The 18,270-nt window shown below is 39.4% G+C and overlaps 1 protein-coding gene across 2 annotated transcripts in view; it reads right to left on the reverse strand.

Moving 5' to 3' along the window:
• The window catches only part of LOC131931648 (frizzled-5-like), a 103,460-nt gene that overhangs the window by 37,451 nt on the left and 47,739 nt on the right, over positions 1–18,270 (reverse strand). The window contains exon 1 of one of the 2 annotated variants that reach the window (XM_059288478.1): positions 2,797–2,843. The exons of the other annotated variant lie outside the window; for it this stretch is intronic. The gene's annotated coding sequence lies outside the window, so the exon portion shown is untranslated. Of the gene's footprint in view, positions 1–2,796; positions 2,844–18,270 lie in introns of those variants that run through there. 2 annotated transcript variants of the gene reach the window in all.

Consider the following 18,270-nt stretch of genomic DNA (forward strand, 5'->3'; position numbering starts at 1 on the left):
AATCACGAGTTTTGCGTAAATATAAATATCGTTGTGTTTATTAGAATTCAGGAACAGGTGAATTTAGCGGCTGAATAAGTAATTTCGACTTGCATATATTATATTTTTTTTCCGAAATTAGTGCTAGCTATTTTCCTCCATAAATCTAATAAAGCCTACATACTTATGAAAACAATTGGTAGTACTAAGCATAATCATACTTTTTTGATAGCGTATATTTAAACAGTTTGAAAGATTAGATATCCTACATAATTATTTTCCGTATGATTGCCAGGGCAAAATTTAAAAGCCAAACTAAACGGCACAACGATAATCATTTCAACTATTATCGTTTGAACCTCATTTGAACTAAAAATGATGCAACAATCTAATTGATTCTTAAGTCTAAAAACCTCGGAACAATCTACTTATTCTAAAATCTAAAAAATGAAAAGTTCGGAACAATCAGTCTACTTGATTTAAAATAAAGCTGCTTGATTAAAAAAAAACAACTAGGAACAATCTACTTGATTTTAAAATGAAAAATATGTCGGAACAATCTACTTGATTTTAAAATCTAAAATGAATCGAAATAATTTATTTGATTTTAAAATACTAAATACATCGGAACAATCTACTTGATTCATAAAACGTTATGAACAATCTACTTGATTCTAAAATCTAAAATACATCGGAACAATCTACTTGATTCTTAAAAAAGTTAGGAACAATCTACTTGATTCTTTAAAAAGTTAGGAACAATCTACTTGATTCTAAAATCTAAAATACATCGGAACAATCTACTTGATTCTTAAAAAAGTTAGGAACAATCTACTTGATTTTAAAAAAAATAAATCTACTTGATTCAAAAATTTAAAAACCTCGGAACAATCTACTTGAGAATCAAGTGTTAGAAACCAGTTGACGCCGAATGCCGGAAGCGTTGCTATAGCTTCCGCCATCAGCAGCCCCCCCCCCCCCCCCCCGCCCCTCAGTGCATCCTTGAAAACGCATCAATCTACATAACGACAAAACGGTCGCCTTTGTTTACCGCGTGCCTCGTTTAGCGCTCACCTACGTCATACCACATCAAACACGCCATCAACGACAGAACAAATTACTTCAACTTTTGTATTGACAGCTTAGTAATGACTTCGGGAAAATCCAAAGACTTCAGCATAATGTGAACTTAAGTGCGCAAAATCGCGCGCACAATTGGCAGGCAGCTTCCATAGGCGAGTAAAAAAAAAAACCCAACTGAAATTAAAATGTGCATCTTTTTAACCATGAGAATAACGACACAATGAATCTGTCTAGGACACAATCGTTTCATGAAATGCTTTGGAATAACTTGATTTTTATATTTTCATGTCTACGGGCTATTCTATTCCAGAAGATTTTAGAAGCGCAAAAAAAAAAAAAAATGTATTGTTGCATGAAAATTTGTCTGCACGATCCGTTGTTGCTGGCTTTCAATTTATTCTGCATGAATTATTTACATCAACAAATTTGTGCCACATTAGGTTGCAAACAAATTTAAAAAGAAATTAACATACAGATAAAATACATTTTTTTACCGATTAGAAAATAAAGCTCCTGTTTAATGGGGGTTATGTGTGAAAATAAATCGGTTAAATTAAAATATTCGCTCGGGCGTTGCAAATTGGTTTTTTAAAATTGTTTCTTCCTTATTATAGCTACAGTTCTATAGCTACAGTTCTGTTGCTACAGTTCTGTTGCTACAGTTCTGTTGCTACAGTTCTATTGCTTCTATTCTATTGCTACAGTTCTATTGCTACAGCTCTATAGCTACAGTTCTATTGCTTCTATTCTATAGCTACAGTTCTATTCTATTCTATTGCTACAGCTCTATAGCTACAGTTCTATTGCTACAGTTCTGTTGCTACAGTTCTGTTGCTATAGTTTTATAGCTACAGTTCTATTGCTTCTATCGAAATATGCAGTTTCTTTACGTTTATCTAACATATTTATACATTTGGTTTCTGTACCAAACGATTCCATATGAAGTAGATCGTACCTCGTTCAGTGATTACATTTAGTGATAGTACGCTTGTATTGATGACAGGTACTATTTAAAGCTGAGAATGTGGATCTGGCTCAAAACTTAAACAAACTAAACAAAAATAAAACAACAAAAAAATTGTGAGTTTCGTGTTTGCATAGCGCCTTCGTTCTATCACTCAACACACTCAATACGTAGGCTTACTCACATTTCAATTCAAGTTCAATTCAGCATGAGAAGACCTAGTTTCAGAGTAATCACTTTCAGAATAATTACTTTCAGAGTAATCACTTTTAGAGTAATCACTGTCAAGGTAACTTCTTTTCAAATAACTACTTCAGAATTTTTTTTTTAATTATCATTGCCCCCACTTATAAATAGCCTACATCTTACACATTTCTCTTAATCAATAATCAATTACTTATCTTAAAGTACACTTTGTTTAAGTTCAAAACAAAATATCTAAAAATATCAGAAAAGCTTAGGCATTATAAATAATTCAAAACGAATTACTTTAAATAAGCCGGCATCAAAGAATACGATCAATGTAGAACTAGTTTCTCTAATTCATAAATTGACTGCTGTTTGTCATCACAGGTACGTCTACCCAACTAGCAAGCAACAAATAATCTCCGAAATAACTACGCTAGCAAGAATATCCTATGGATACAATCCACAGCTAACCAGGATTTGAACCTCCACCAATCCGTTAAAGCAACGCGAAGTGTATAAACCACCAGTATAAAATATTCAATATAGAATTCTCACATTAAAATCGATAGTTAAAATCTTACCTGTCATTGATTGAGAAAAATTTATGCCAGTTGTTTTCTTTCCTTTATCAATACACTCAGCTCTCCTATGAGGTATTGGCATCCGAATGCTGACAATTTCAAGAGCCTGTCACTCTAGCTAGGCTGGTGCTAGAACTCGCGACATCCCAAACGATTGATCATAACAATTTTTTGTGCCGTTCCCACCAAGCCAGCTGAAGTAGAAAACCGCACCCGATGCTGAAGTCTACATCAATTGATCAATCCCACCCTAGGACACGTCACTATAAACTGACAATGTCATGACGTCTAGGGAGTTATCACTAGCTCAAACTCCAACCCTAACCTTTTGAAATTTGTTTCGAGAAATTCAATTGAGACCTTCATCTTTTATAGACAACACGGAGGTGCGAACTTCTCGTCTAGGCGACATCTCGTAAAGTCTCGTTTCACTCAACAGCCACGAGAACAAACGTGACACCAAGTGATGGACATTCTCGCCAGAATTCTCACCAAAATTTAGTTCTCATTCTGCCTCAAAAGGGCATAAATGCCACCAAATGCCACTTGCCAATAACAGGAAACTGGTTTCGAAAAGATGTTAGATAAAAATTCTGGTGACAAATTTCGCCCAAGGATTTGTCAATTCTCACCTCGTGTTTTTATAGAATCTAAAAATAATTTTCTGAACTTTTCCCGTGCGAAAAATATAGTCCGGAAAATGTAACTAGTAAATGACAGAAAGGTCATCATAAATGAAAACTGGCTGTCACGCTACAATTGATCAAATTCAATGAGGAAAGTTCAGCTCACGCTTCAAAAGTTCATATCTACAGATCTAAAGTTCAGTTCATTTTGCAAGCTGCTAATGAGGACATGATTCAAGTAGAACGTGAGTGACATTCGGGATGTCATATGACACGGAGTTGACATGATTTGTTGGCCCAACGCATAGGTCACTGACACGCAGGAACCGACAAGCTAAACGGTGAGTACTTAGTACACAGGTAATAGAAGTGAAGGCTATTTTTAGCTTGTCTACAGAGTGCTCACAAGGGGAGTCACCGGGTGTGCTCATGACTCCACTGGTGATAAAGGGGCGTCACTGGTTGTGGTAGTGACGTCATTAAAGATACAATGGCATCACCGTATTTGATAATGACGTTATTAATGATACAATGACGGACGTCAAGTCCACCAGTTATCTTTCTGTATGTGATTATGACGCTATTAGTGACACGAATACATGTGTGTACATTGCACTATTTCCTGCTATTGTAGGTAAATTGGAACTTTAGTGGTCAATAGGTAAAGCGCTGCAAAGTTTAAGATTCGAACTAGATTGATAGAAGTTCAACTCAGTCGACTTCAAATTGTTATGTTCCGTTGATCACGTGATACTCCCATTGGGTGAGAAAACACACACGCCCAATACACATGCAGTTTTTTAAAGACCTAGACACAACATAGAAGTTTCTGATCAGCATGAGGCATTACACATACGACAGTATCATTTGCATAATTTAGCTTGAGTTCTGAGATTTAACACGTCGCTGCCCACTAGAGTACTAGATATACAATATATAGAAGAGAAATGGAAAGCAAAAATAAACATTTTAAAATTAAAGTAGACGCCTCTGAACTTTAGTACCACACACACACACATACAGACAAACACACACGGTGATAAAACAGAAAGTAAGATGAGTTCTACGGGACTTTCTCGTATTCGTAAGAGAATAATCCGCTTAAAAGGAACAGTAACTGCAACTTAAAACCCGTTTCTCGCGAGAGTGCTTTCCCTTACTTTCCTCGCCCACCCCCCGGAGTTTCCGCGCTTTTGATGGCTTAAAAATGGCCCAAAAACCCGCTAGGGCCCCGCGGAATTTATCATGATTTTTGAAAGCCGTGTAATCTTTTCATCCGGGGCCTCCCAATAGACCCTGTCCCCCCGTGTCTTAATAACCGCCTTAAGTTTAGCGCCATTCATCTCTTCCTGGCGAATTTGTCATCTGTGGTGACCGGCTGTAGGGGAGGCGTCCAATTTGGGGAAAATTTCTTTTGACACAGTGTTCGTGACATATGTCATCTGTTGACACTGTGTTCGTGACATATGTCATCTGAGCGAGTCAGTCTATTAGCGACACCAGATGAAACAGTGGGGTCGGGGGTGAATGGGTGGACGGGGGAGTCTGTGGGTGTTCGGTTCGAAACCTACGTTACAGACGGACAGACATACAAAAAGATTTTTTTGAATATGTTTCTTTTCACTTGATGCATTTATAATGTCTGGAGAAAGTTCTAAAAGTTTGATTTGTTTCGTTTTTTTTTAGTTTTTGGTTCGCGGTTTTAAAATGTTGCATCTACGACACAGGTGTGTGGGTCGTGGGAGGGGTGGGAGTGGGTTAGAGGTAATAGGTGTGTGGTGTAAGGCTGTGTGTGTGTATGGAGTTGTGTGGGTCATGGTGTGATGGATGTGTGAATCATTGAGTGATGGTTTTATGTGTTATGTGATGGTTATTTATCTACCATCATTTTACCATCTTTATTTTATCTATTAATATAGAATATAGACCATCGTTTATCAGCTTACCCTTCTAGAACTACACCGAAAACGACCCGCCCTCACCCCTTCAGCTCCCCAACACCAAAAGACACCCCACCCAGACGCCCCTCTCCCAAACCCCTGGACACCCCACTCCCCCCATACTTTCACCCAATGTTTAACCCAAGACAACGTCCACGCAATTAGCCCGATAATTGACAGGTCAATTAGCCGCCATTTGTAGCAGCTGCTCTCCCCGCCCCATTGACCACTTCCTACATCTCCCACGTGGCATCGCTCCTACAAATGTAACACTTCCTCCCCCCTCCCAGCCTCGCAACTAAAACAATACCCGCCACCAGCCCTAACAAAAGCCCACCACCGGCCCTAGAACTAGAACAAAAGCCCATTTTAAAACTCGTCTGTCCCTTGTTTGTTATACGCACCCCGCACCCCCCTTCACCACCACCCCTGGTCTCCTTTTCCAAAATAACGATAGTACTCCATCATCCAGAAAATGACGTAATACATCAACGATGGAACAATGTGGTCGAACGGTAGAGTGCACGACTGCTATCCCGGAAGTCTCGAGTTCGATTCCCCGCTGTAGTCATTAGCAGGCGCCTGGACCCACTTCGTCTTGTTTGGTTCTAACTAAATATTGAGACAATTTAGACGTCTAGTTTTCTCTCGCTTTAAGCTGGGTGGTTGCGCGGCCGCTCAATACTTTTAAACTTACCGCGCAATTATTTTGTTACATTCATATAACCTTGTGTAAGTCTTTTCAAAATAATAGTTGCGCATGCCCTTTTGCTCATTAGAGGAGACGTTGAATTTAGACACATCCACAGAAACAGATGAACTCTACTTCATCTGCTATACAGACCGTCAGTTCTTGATATGATGGAACGTGTAAAACATCAGAGTTGGCAGTGGGAGTAGCGCTATAATTCTACATGCATTGAGTGTTTTATAAATGGGGAATTTCACTGGCGTGAGTTCAAACCCCACGCAGAAAATGACTGAAAGTGCATTTTAAGTTAAAGACAAATCGCATAACTTCTTAGTCGGAGGAAGAAACTGGTGTCTGGAACTGAAAATATCGTGACGTCATGAGGTGGCAGTTAATTTGAGACACTCCCACCCCCTTCACCCACCCAACCCACTTTACCCCCTCCCCCTTAATTGTCACATTTTAGTAAATGACAGTGCCCATATAGTTTTAAGACGACGATGTCCCAATAATCACACGGCCCTTTAGATCTGGACTAAGACAACAGACATTTTCTTCGCGGAGACAACGCCCCCTCAATCAGACTATGTGAAGAGAGGGAGGGTCCATTGTGGCTCTCCAAGAATAGCTTTAATGGCTGATTCACTGGGTGTGGGAGATCGCTCAACACTAGACACGTTTTTGGGAGCCGCTTGTACATTTTAAATTCATTGTCAGGCCAACTACCATATATATATATATATATATATATATATATATATATATATATATATATATATATATATATATATATATATATATATATATATATATATATATATATATATATATATATATATATATATATATATATATATATATATACATACATATATATGCTTTTTCTCTGCCGTAATGTGCCTTCATTTGGAGACTATAGCAGATATACTGAGAGCCAGAATTAATCAGTGACACAGGACAGAGATGGTGACACAGGACACAGATGGTGACACAGGACATAGATGGTGACACAGGACACAGGACAGAGATGGTGACACAGGACAGAGATGGTGACACAGGACACAGGACAGAGATGGTGACACAGGACACAGGACAGAGATGGTGACACAGGACACAGGACAGAGATGGTGACACAGGACACAGGACAGAGATGGTGACACAGGACAGAGATGGTGACACAGGACAGAGATGGTGACACAGGACACAGGAAAGAGATGGTGACACATGACAGAGATGGTGACACAGGACATAGATGGTGACACAGGACAGATATGGTGACACAGGACACAGGACAGAGATGGTGACACAGGACAGAGATGGTGACACAGGACATAGATGGTGACACAGGACAGAGATGGTGACACAGGACACAGGACAGAGATGGTGAAACAGGACAGAGATGGTGACACAGGACACATATGGCAGGATGAGATGGTGACACAGGACAGAGATGGTGACACAGGACAGAGATGGTGACACAGGACACAGGACAGAGATGGTGACACAGGACACAGGACAGAGATGGTGACACAGGACACAGGACAGAGATGGTGACACAGGACACAGGACAGAGATGGTGACACAGGACACAGGACAGAGATGGTGACACAGGACACAGGACAGAGATGGTGACACGGTACACAGGACAGAGATGGTGACACAGGACAGAGATGGTGACACAGGACAGAGATGGTGACACAGGACACATGACAGAGATGGTGACACAGGACAGAGATGGTGACACAGGACAGAGATGGTGACACAGGACATAGATGGCAGGAATAGATTCATCAGATCTACCGTGGTGCTCCAAAGATCTCAATAAGGGTCAAGGGATGATGATGATGATGTTGATGTTGTAATTATGATGGTATTGATGTTGTTGATGACGGTGATGATAATGATGATGTTTAACGATGATGATGATGGTGCTGCTGATAATGATGATGACGATAATGAGTAGACATACTATAACAAACGGAGCAATAAAAGAGAGGCTAGTAATTGTTAGTTCAAACCATTCTACATTTAATAATGTATTGCAGATGGGCTAGGATTTTATCAGACTTACCAATTGTCCTTTCGATTAAATGGGTAGTCTTTTGGTATAATTCATTATTTACTTAGACTTAGTAAAGGATATAATTTTAGTGAGTACCGTCCACATCAAGAGCAACGACGACAAGAGGAATTGATTCCATCTGTACTAAATCAGATATTTATTACACCAAAGGCTTAGCAATTTAAATTAAGGTTAAAAATAATTTCATAACATAAAAACTGTAAGAATAAACAATTTCCCATACACACTAAATTGTTTTTTGAAATAATAAACAATAAAATTAATTTTATAATTTATTATAATTAAATTTGTAAATATTTTATCAACTTTTATGAATTTAAACATAGGTTATCTTCCTTGAAAATTTGAAACTCTCAAAAAGAAAGCATCTAGCTAACATAACGTAAAATTAGTTCTAACAATTTTTAAAAAATATTCCATTGTGTCTAAGCTTACAAAAGAATGATGTATTATGTTATAACATTTAAAAAATGTATAACCTGTATATTATATAGGCCTATATATATATATATATATATATATATATATATATATATATATATATATATATATGTGTGTGTGTGTGTGTGTGTGTGTGTGTGTGTGTGTGTGTGTGTGTGTGTGTGTGTATGTGTGTGTGTGTACATACAGTTTCTCAAAGACGGACAGGGTCCAGAAAACTGATGTCGACCGAGGGGTGTCAGAGGTCCCCCTTGACGAAAGCCAAACAGCAAGTTGACAGAATCAATTTGAAACTAAAACAGTGCGGACCGAGTTGATTTTGTTATTGAAACCAAGCCAAGTCAAACACGAATTCGTGCACCGAAATTTAACTTGTACTCCACGAGTTATCGCCCCTGCGTCCACGCCCCTGTCGAGGAAAGACTCAGCACATACGCGGCCGTCGCTTTAAAAGAAAAACTAATTTCCGGTTGGAATCCAAAAACTAGACTGGAAGACAATGGCGGCAATTTCGATGAAGAGTAGTGTTGCAGACGACATTTTTGACAGACTTTTAAACAGTGGGACGCCCGTCCGTAGAGCAGACTTGGAGAGCCACTTGTGAACCAGGAGAGGCCGGACACGACAATGGCCGGGCGATGGACGGATTGACTGAGTGACCGGGGGCAGGGGAGGGAACTACAAGAGAACTCGATAGAGGGGGTGGAGGGTGGGGAGGAATACATTAAAAGCATGAGGAGACAATCGCGACAATCATTTGGTGATTAAGAGATTGTACAATCAGAGAAATCACGACGCTTTAAAAAACAAGGAAATCCATCTTTTTTTTTCTCAATTTTAAAATCCCAGAAATGATGTTGTTGAAAAGTAGACAATGAGATAATAACTGCTCTGTTAAAAACCCATTTTGAAGTATTCAAACAACATGTTTCACATTGAGAATAATGCTAATGCAAAAACGTTTGTTTCTGTTATATATCATATAATTTATATTTCACCTTACATGCAACATTCACTCTAAGGGGAAAGGCTAATGTGCACCTTGTATTTTGTGTACTCGATGTCCTAAAAACCGCGCAGGTTAGAGGGAACACTCCCTTCACGAGTATATATTCAGAAATCTTAAGGTTTTTCAGGTTAGTGATTGTAAGAAATATTTTTTTTTACTTTTAGTTTCTTTACTTTTAGTTTCTTTACTTTTTATGTCTTTACTTTTTGTTTCTTTACTTTTTATGTTTACATGACAACACTAGGAATACATGGATATAGATACGGTAAACAAACTTTGACACAAACTGACAAAGTGGAAGACAACGGTTCGGGCCATATGACCAAATGAGTAATGAGGACAAAGTCAAGTCAGTTAAATTGTGCCTCTGTGAGAACTGTCTCCATCCGGTTCAGATAAAGTAGAGTTAGCCTGTTTTCATCACAACAAACTCTAGCGTGTCCCCCGCTTATAAATCCTCTCTAACGAGAAAGGACGAGAACGGACGATAATCAACCAAAACAATATGGACGTTATGTGTATTTGAACCTGGAATGCAAGACGCAGTGAATCCAACTTTGTTTTAATTAGCCTGAAGCTGTAATTGAAATTAAACCCGGACCATTGCCATCCTGTTAGCGAGTGTCCGTTATGTACGACAGTATCCCCATCACAAGATGGTCTATAACACAAGATATGGAGGCGCCTTTAAAACATGCTTAGTGCAGTGTGTCGTTCTAGCGTCTCGGGCTATTTCCTGTTGCAAGAATTGTGTGGTAGTCACAGGCAATTTACTTGTGCAAGAATTGTGTGGCAGTTACAGGCAATTTACTTGTGCAAGAATTGTGTGGCAGTTACATGCCACATCTTGATGCAAGAATTGCGTGGCTGTTATATGTCACATCATAATGCAAAAATTCTGACGAATTCTAGAAAATGAATGCACATATTTTATTTGATGTAGTAGTGGTGGTCAGTGGCGTAGGCAGGGGGGGGGGGAAGGGGGGTTAGGGGGGTCATAAAGGGGGTTTATGACCCCCCCCTAGACCTCTCGGTATATATATAAAGTATGAGGGGGGTGCACATCGAAAGTTTGAGGGGGGGAGGGGTGCAAATCAAAAGTCTGAGGGGGGGGGGTGCAAATAGAAAGTTTGTCCCCGGGTAAAAATTGGAACTCCCCCCCCCCTTGAGATGATCCTGGCTACGCCACTGGTGGTGGTACCCTATACACGTTGTGGTATTTGCTGCGCGGTATCAGTATTTGTCGCATACAGCTTTGTTATCTAATGTGGAAACTTCAGCACCTTCGTAACAAATACCAATAATTTTTTGTAAGTAATATTAGTAGTAATTTGTGCATGTTAACAGTAAGTTTTTAATTAATGCATGAATTGTTAAAAATATACTCTGAGAAAGGTAAAGACAACCTTAAGAATTTGTTTTTAAACTGAATTGAATTTAAATAAGGCCTATATCCGCGCTTTGAAACTTAATCCTCCCGGCTTAATCCTTTTCTTATTCAAATCCGGCCGGCACTTGTTACAGGATGAAGCTTTTGGCCCAGACAGGGCGCCAAGACAAAGTGGGAGATTCCGGTGCTAAATCTGTCCAGCAATCAGGGTCCCAGATTTGTTTATAGTTTAGACAATTACCCCACGGGTAACGCTAGACCCTCTGACGGTCAATCCATTGGCGGTTGGGGCACATCGGCTTCGGGAAATCCCGATGTCAGGGCGGAAGTTGTAAAGATGTCACCGGGCTAGTTTCGGTTTGCCGGGGCATCCTTGAGACAGGGGTGTTTGCGGGAGGTCGAAGCGAGAACCCGATACTGGGGGAGTATGTTATAAATTGTTCGCAGGGCTTGTGGTGCATCCTTCCTTGGCGCGTCATGGTGCGCATTTTGGTGTAATTGTTTTTTTTTTAGATCGGAAGTGAGCAATAGCTAGAATCTATGTGATTGGAACAAAATTAACTCCACCCTTTACCCGCCCCCATCCCCATCTCGTAAAAAAACCCCACAAAACAAACCTTAATGCATAATGTAGCATCTTTACAACAAAGGAACTTTACGTCGAAAGGAAAGATGGGGAGGGTTTTATATATACTTCAGCGATACTCGTGACAACTCAACCCGAATTGGGTCACTCAAACTAGGTCATATAACCCCCGGGGGTTGGGGGGGGGTGTTACCGGAAGTAGCAAGGATTGGGTGTCTAAATACATCTTTTGCCATCTATGAACAAAACAAACACATTGAAAAATGTGGACATTACCGCCAGGAAACCAGAATTGTAATTTCCTATAATGAGAAAACACGTTCAACTTTTTTACGGGTAGACTTCGTTTAAAATAATGGGGTTTTAAAATAGTTTGATTATGAGTCAGTTTTAAATAGATTTTTAGGTCAATTAAAAACCTTCACTTCGAGTGACCCCTAAATGGACATCCAGACAACCCCCAAGATTTAAAAAAAAAATCTGCCCAATGCGTTTTTTTCTCACGATGATTCACCAAGATCTGAAGGTGAGGGTACTCAAACACACACGGCCCAAATGGCACCCGACAGACCGGGAATTACGTGAATCCTCATCTGTCCCGCCCGGGAAAAAAAAAATTTCTTCGGATTTCCCGGTTCTGACGAAACCCGAAAAGATCCCCGAATGACGGGCTATCAGGGTGAGACAACGCTCTTAGTCCTTTAGCTGCGGGTAATGACCAGGCTGAATTACGGCCCTTGCCTTGATAAGATTTCAATCTATTAACACGCGCAAGAATTGAATTAGTAAGTTTTTAATGGCTTGCAATGTGTCTTGGCATTCTCTCCCCTCGAGTCGTCCGTTTTTTTATCCGCTCCAGCGATAGAGTGTGAGATTTCTAGAGGCTATCGCATAAAAAATGGTTTTTGTATTTAAATGCTTGGTAAGAATAGAATGGAGAAAATTTTGGGTAAGATTATAAAATGGAGAAAAAGTTGGATAAGAATAGAATGGAGAAAAAGTTGGATAAGAATAGAAGGGAGAAAATGTTGGGTAAGAATAAAATGGAGAAAAAGTTGGATAAGAATAGAATGGAGAAAATATTGGGTAAGAATAAAATGGAGAAAATGTTGGATAAGAATATAATGGACACAGTTTTGGTGAAATAAAAAAAAAGAGATTTAAAAGCATACAAAGAAGTTCAAACTTTAGAAAAATATGCCGAAAAAAAAAAGAATTACGGGGAAAACGAATTACGTGCTTCAGCTTATAAGCACTCTACATCTATTTTTATAAGATTTTTAAATTAAGCCACATGGGCCACATGATTGTGTGGGGGCGTTTGCGCATGTTTGTTGTGAAATCCTGTAAATTAAATGTAACCCATTTCTAATGAAACGATTTCTTTCATCTCCTGTAATAAAGTATACAAAGAGTAAAAGCGAATGTCGTTAATATAATTATGTGTCAAATATCTCTAGACCAACTGATGCTAATTATATCATAGGTAAAGAAAGTTACCGTTTTTTCTTAATATTACAAAAATATCAGTTTTTTTCAAACATCACATTACATCTATATCTACATCACATTACAAAATCACATTTGATGAAAAACACAATATCATTCATCGCAACAACAGTTCTTCATTCAGCCAATTATTACTTTCCAATTTAGATGTAGTTTTGTTGGAATTTTGGCCACTATTTTATCATAAATTTGGTTGGTGTGCAAATCCATATACTGTATACCTACATGAATCTGTGCAAAAAGTCTGAAAGAAATACGACATTCCGCCTTCAATAATACAAATAATAATATCATGAAGGAGATTTTAAACCGTTTCAATCTGAATGCACTTTTTATTGTCTAAATAAAATCAAAAGTTCGCTCTTGAACAAAGAAGTCGAATTCTTAATTTGGGTTATGATTAGGTGTCATTTAGTTATTATAGACTTACTGTGGTTTCTTTGAGATAGTAACGGACTATTAATTAAATACAAATCTTAATTAATCAAAGCACTGTTATAAGTGTTGATGATGACGCGTACCCAGTCCACGTGCTGATGTGTACAAACTAGCAAACATCAGATTTCCCGAGTCTGAATGTTGATGTTTGAGTTGATTATTGAGTTGATGTTTGTCCGTGTGTTGGGGCGGGTGTCAAGTCTACAGCCGATTGCCCGGGCGAGGAAAGCTGTACAACAGCACGTCCATCAAAGACGGCAGCGGTCAAACAACTGACCGTTGGCTGGACACCGGGTGTAAACACACATCAATTCACCACAGGTGAGGAGATAAGTCACCTGGCCAGGTGCCACAACTGACCAGAGACCAAACTGGCATATCGAACCATCGGCTGGACGTGTTGATGTATTACGTCATGGCACGCGCTGGTCTCGTGGCCTTTTGTCCAGTGGTGTAGTGGTTAAGATATAGGTCCAGTGGTGTAATGGTGTTTGGGTTAAGATAAAGGGTAGTGTAAACTAAACATAGGTCTCGATTAGCACCGACTGATTCTGTTCACGGAGCGTTAAATGTTATCATCCTGTGGGGAAAACATCGGTTCGTGTTATCGACACTTGGGTCAAACATTGATTCACGTTAGTGACCTTTGGGGCATACAGAAATAGACGTTTGGACACGTGGACATAGTGGTCGCGTACATTGTAGATTAAGGATTAAGATTAACATGGGCTAAGCTACGGAATAACAATACGCTGATTTGAGAGATTAACTTTGATAAATATTTGGTATCGCTTGGTGGAATTTATTTTTGTGAGTTATTGTTGTAAGTTATTGTTGTAACTTATTGTTGTAAATTATTGTTGCGAGTTATTGTTGTAAGTTATTGTTGCGAGTTATTGTTGTAAGTTATTGTGGTAAGTTATTGTTGTAACTTATTGTTGTAAATTATTGTTGTAAGTTATTGTTGAGAGTTATTGTTGAGAGTTATTGTTGAGAATTATTGTTTAGGGTTATTGTTGAAACTTCTAGTTGTAAGTTATTGTTGAGAGTTATTGTTGAGGGTTATTGTTGAGAGTTATTATTGAGATTTATGGTTGTGAGTTTCTATATAAGCGAAGGTGGAGTGGTAGAAGCATGCCTTGGGGTCGGGGGATGAGGCTGGGTAAGGGGATTTGAACAGCTAGATAGTAGGCTTAGTAAAGTAACTGTTCAAATCAGATGGTGCATATAAAGGTAATCTATTACCCGGGTCTCACCATATGAAGGTAATCTGTTACTTTGGTCTTACCAAATAAAGGTAATCTATTACCCGGGTCTCACCATATGAAGGTAATCTGTTACTTTGGTCGTACCATATGAAGGGATAGTTTGGTCAACTCTAGCCTACGGTACATTTACTTAGGTACCAATCAGAGCTGGGTGGAATAACGAATGGCCTAAGTACCGGTCAACCAGCCTAGAGAATGTTAGTTATCGTGAGCTCTGCTCTCTAAGAAGTTGCATTTGATAGACCTGACGTCATTTTTAATGTAACTGTTGACATTATTCGAGTTCGAACCCTAAACTCTTGAACAAGCAACGACTCACTCCACCCCTCTACCACCAGTCTTTCGCTGTGTCCAATATACACATTTACCGTACGGCGTGGTCAAACGCTAGAGCGACCAAACAAAATCTCAAATCGGGTCTCGGATACAAACACGAAGGTCCCTGAGTCGAACCAGCGCTAATGGGTACCCGAATCTAGTTAGAGAAAGTAATGAAGGCTGGGCAGAGAACTGACCACACTATCCCTTTAAATGCCGAGGTAATTAAAACAGGTGAACTCTACTTCATTTGCTCTACACAATTTAAAAAAAAACATACAAGAAAACACTATAAAAAAACTGGCACATTACCTTGACATAAATAACGAGAAAATATCAGGTGAAAATCCGAAATAATAATTACATGTAATCCACTATATTATAAAGAATGACAAACTATCAAGCGATTAAAGCACCATATGATGCTTACATTAAATCCATTACATTAAAAACAAACCTGACTTTGGTCTTACTCTTCTTTCTTCATATACCCCCCCCCGACCCCCCTCAACCCCCCTCACACAAAGCAGAAGCTAGTACATCACCGCGTCACGCTTAGCGTTGCGTGTGTTCCACACAACACACCCTCTAATAATAAAACTTAATTAACCCTGCACCACAAGTCGCTTTTCTTATGCATATTTAAAAACTCCATTTCATTTCACCAACTTATTTTGTCAGCATAAAAGGAAATCTGTTTAACCCCCATCCGCCCGCAAGAGCAAAGAACTCCGAATGCGGAGGGTTAAAAAACGGCTTACTATTGAGAGCCAGGTTTCTGAGGCCCGTTTTTTCCGTTCTGCTGCTAGCCTGGGGCCATCTCCGTTCTACGTGTATTAATTAAGTTTTTCCGTCAGCTTCGTCGGTTCAATGGCGATCTATTCTTAGAGATTTTTTTTTCTAAAAAAAAAAAGAAAAAAAATACTGTCTGGTTTATGAGTGTATTTTTGGTATGCTGGCAAGTATGTTGCCGTATATAACTGCTGATATATACTATTTATGTACTTTTAGTCCCTGGTTGTATAGCTGTTTACACGCAGTGTTACCGTAAGTGGTCACATGACCATTAATAGACTGTTGTCGTGTAGGTACGAAGCGCCTATATATAACAGTACAACCGTCTAACTTATTTAGATGCGACGAGACTGCTATATTTAGATGTTGCGTATCGTTAGGAAGATGGGTAGACATAGAAATAAATTAACATTTATACAAGGCATTTGCCGGATTATATTTGTTATACTTGGCATTTTTTGAAGCATTCTTCGTAAACGTTGAAAATTACAATGATAACTATTATTTATATTGTTAATATTATTGTTATTTTTTTTTCATTTTTTCAGATAATAATAATAATAATAATAATAATAATAATAATAATAATAATAATAATAATAATAATAATAATAATAATAATAATAATAATAATAATAATAATAATAATAATAATAATATGCACAATTATTTTTATATTATTATTATTTTTTTTTATTATTATTATTATTTATTTATTATTTATTATTATTTTTAAAAATCATTATCGTTCGTCAATATTATTATCGTTAACGTTATCGATATTTCCAATGTTACCGCACTAGTTATTGTGTGTCAAAACTTGACTCGTGTCTAGTCTACTACATCACAAAACACTCGCACACATATAAAACACGTCCGTAGTTTAAACCAGACCATCTCAAACACACGAGTCTATAAATAGCATCACCCCATGACAAACAACTAAATCGTTGACTGAGTTCTGAACTCACGACGCGAATGACAACTCACCTGCGGAACCAAAGGCGGCGATAAAAAAATGTAATGATAATTTTCTGTTTGTGCCCCCCCCCCCCCTCGACCTCATTTTGTCCCGAGAGTTTCCCCTTAAAGTTTGCAGACGACAACATTGTGCAGACGACAACATTGTGCAGACGACAACATTGTGCAGGCGACATTGTGCAGACGACGTTGTGCAGGCGACGTTGTGTAGACGGCGTTGTGCAGACGACAACATTGTGCAGACGACGTTGTGCAGGCGACAACATTGTGCAGACGACAACATTGTGCAGGCGACATTGTGCAGACGACGTTGTGCAGGCGACGTTGTGTAGACGGCGTTGTGCAGACGACATTGTGCAGACGACAACATTGTGCAGACGACAACATTGTGCAGGCGACATTGTGTAGACGGCGTTGTGCAGACGACAACATTGTGCAGACGACATTGTGCAGACGACAACATTGTGCAGACGACATTGTGCAGACGACAACATTGTGCAGGCGACATTGTGCAGACGACATTGTGCAGACGACGTTGTGCAGACGACAACATTGTGCAGACGACATTGTGCAGACGACAACATTGTGCAGACGACAACATTGTGCAGACGACAACATTGTGCAGGCGACATTGTGCAGACAACATTGTGCAGACGACATTGTGCAGACGACAACATTGTGCAGACGACATTGTGCAGACGACAACATTGTGCAGGCGACATTGTGCAGACGACAACATTGTGCAGACGACAACATTGTGCAGACAACATTGTGCAGACGACATTGTGCAGACGACAACATTGTGCAGACGACAACATTGTGCAGACGACAACATTGTGCAGGCGACATTGTGCAGACGACATTGTGCAGACGACAACATTGTGCAGACGACATTGTGCAGACGACGTTGTGCAGACGACGTTGTGCAGACGACGTTATGGAGACGACGCTGTGCAGACGTCGTTGTTTAGACGACGACGTTGTGCAGGCGACGTTGTGCAGATGACATTGTTCAGACGACGTTGTGCAGGCGACGTTGTGCAGACGACAGTGCTGATGCTCCGGTGCAAAGCTCTCCACATTTACGACCAATTTTTGCGATTGTTTTTTTTCTTTTTGTTTTTAATTCGCCCGCAGGGTATGGGCGCTAAGACGGGAGTCTTTTAATCAGGTGGGAAGTTTTTTTTACATCCTGCTGCACAGGTCGGCCATCTTGGTGTCACGTGTTTCCGGGAGTGAAGAGAAAATAGAGTAGGTAGTAGTGGTGTGTGGGTAGTGGTGTGGTGTGGTGGTGTGTGGAATAGTGGGGTGGTGTGTGGAGTAGTGGTTTGTGGAATAGTTGCATATGGAATAGTAGGGTGTTGCGTTGTGGTAAGGGTTGGAAATGTGTGACGAGTAG

This window comes from Physella acuta, unplaced genomic scaffold (assembly GCF_028476545.2).
Source record: "Physella acuta isolate Inbredline_101_S28 unplaced genomic scaffold, ASM2847654v3 ptg001998l, whole genome shotgun sequence".
NCBI lineage: Eukaryota > Metazoa > Mollusca > Gastropoda > Physidae > Physella > Physella acuta.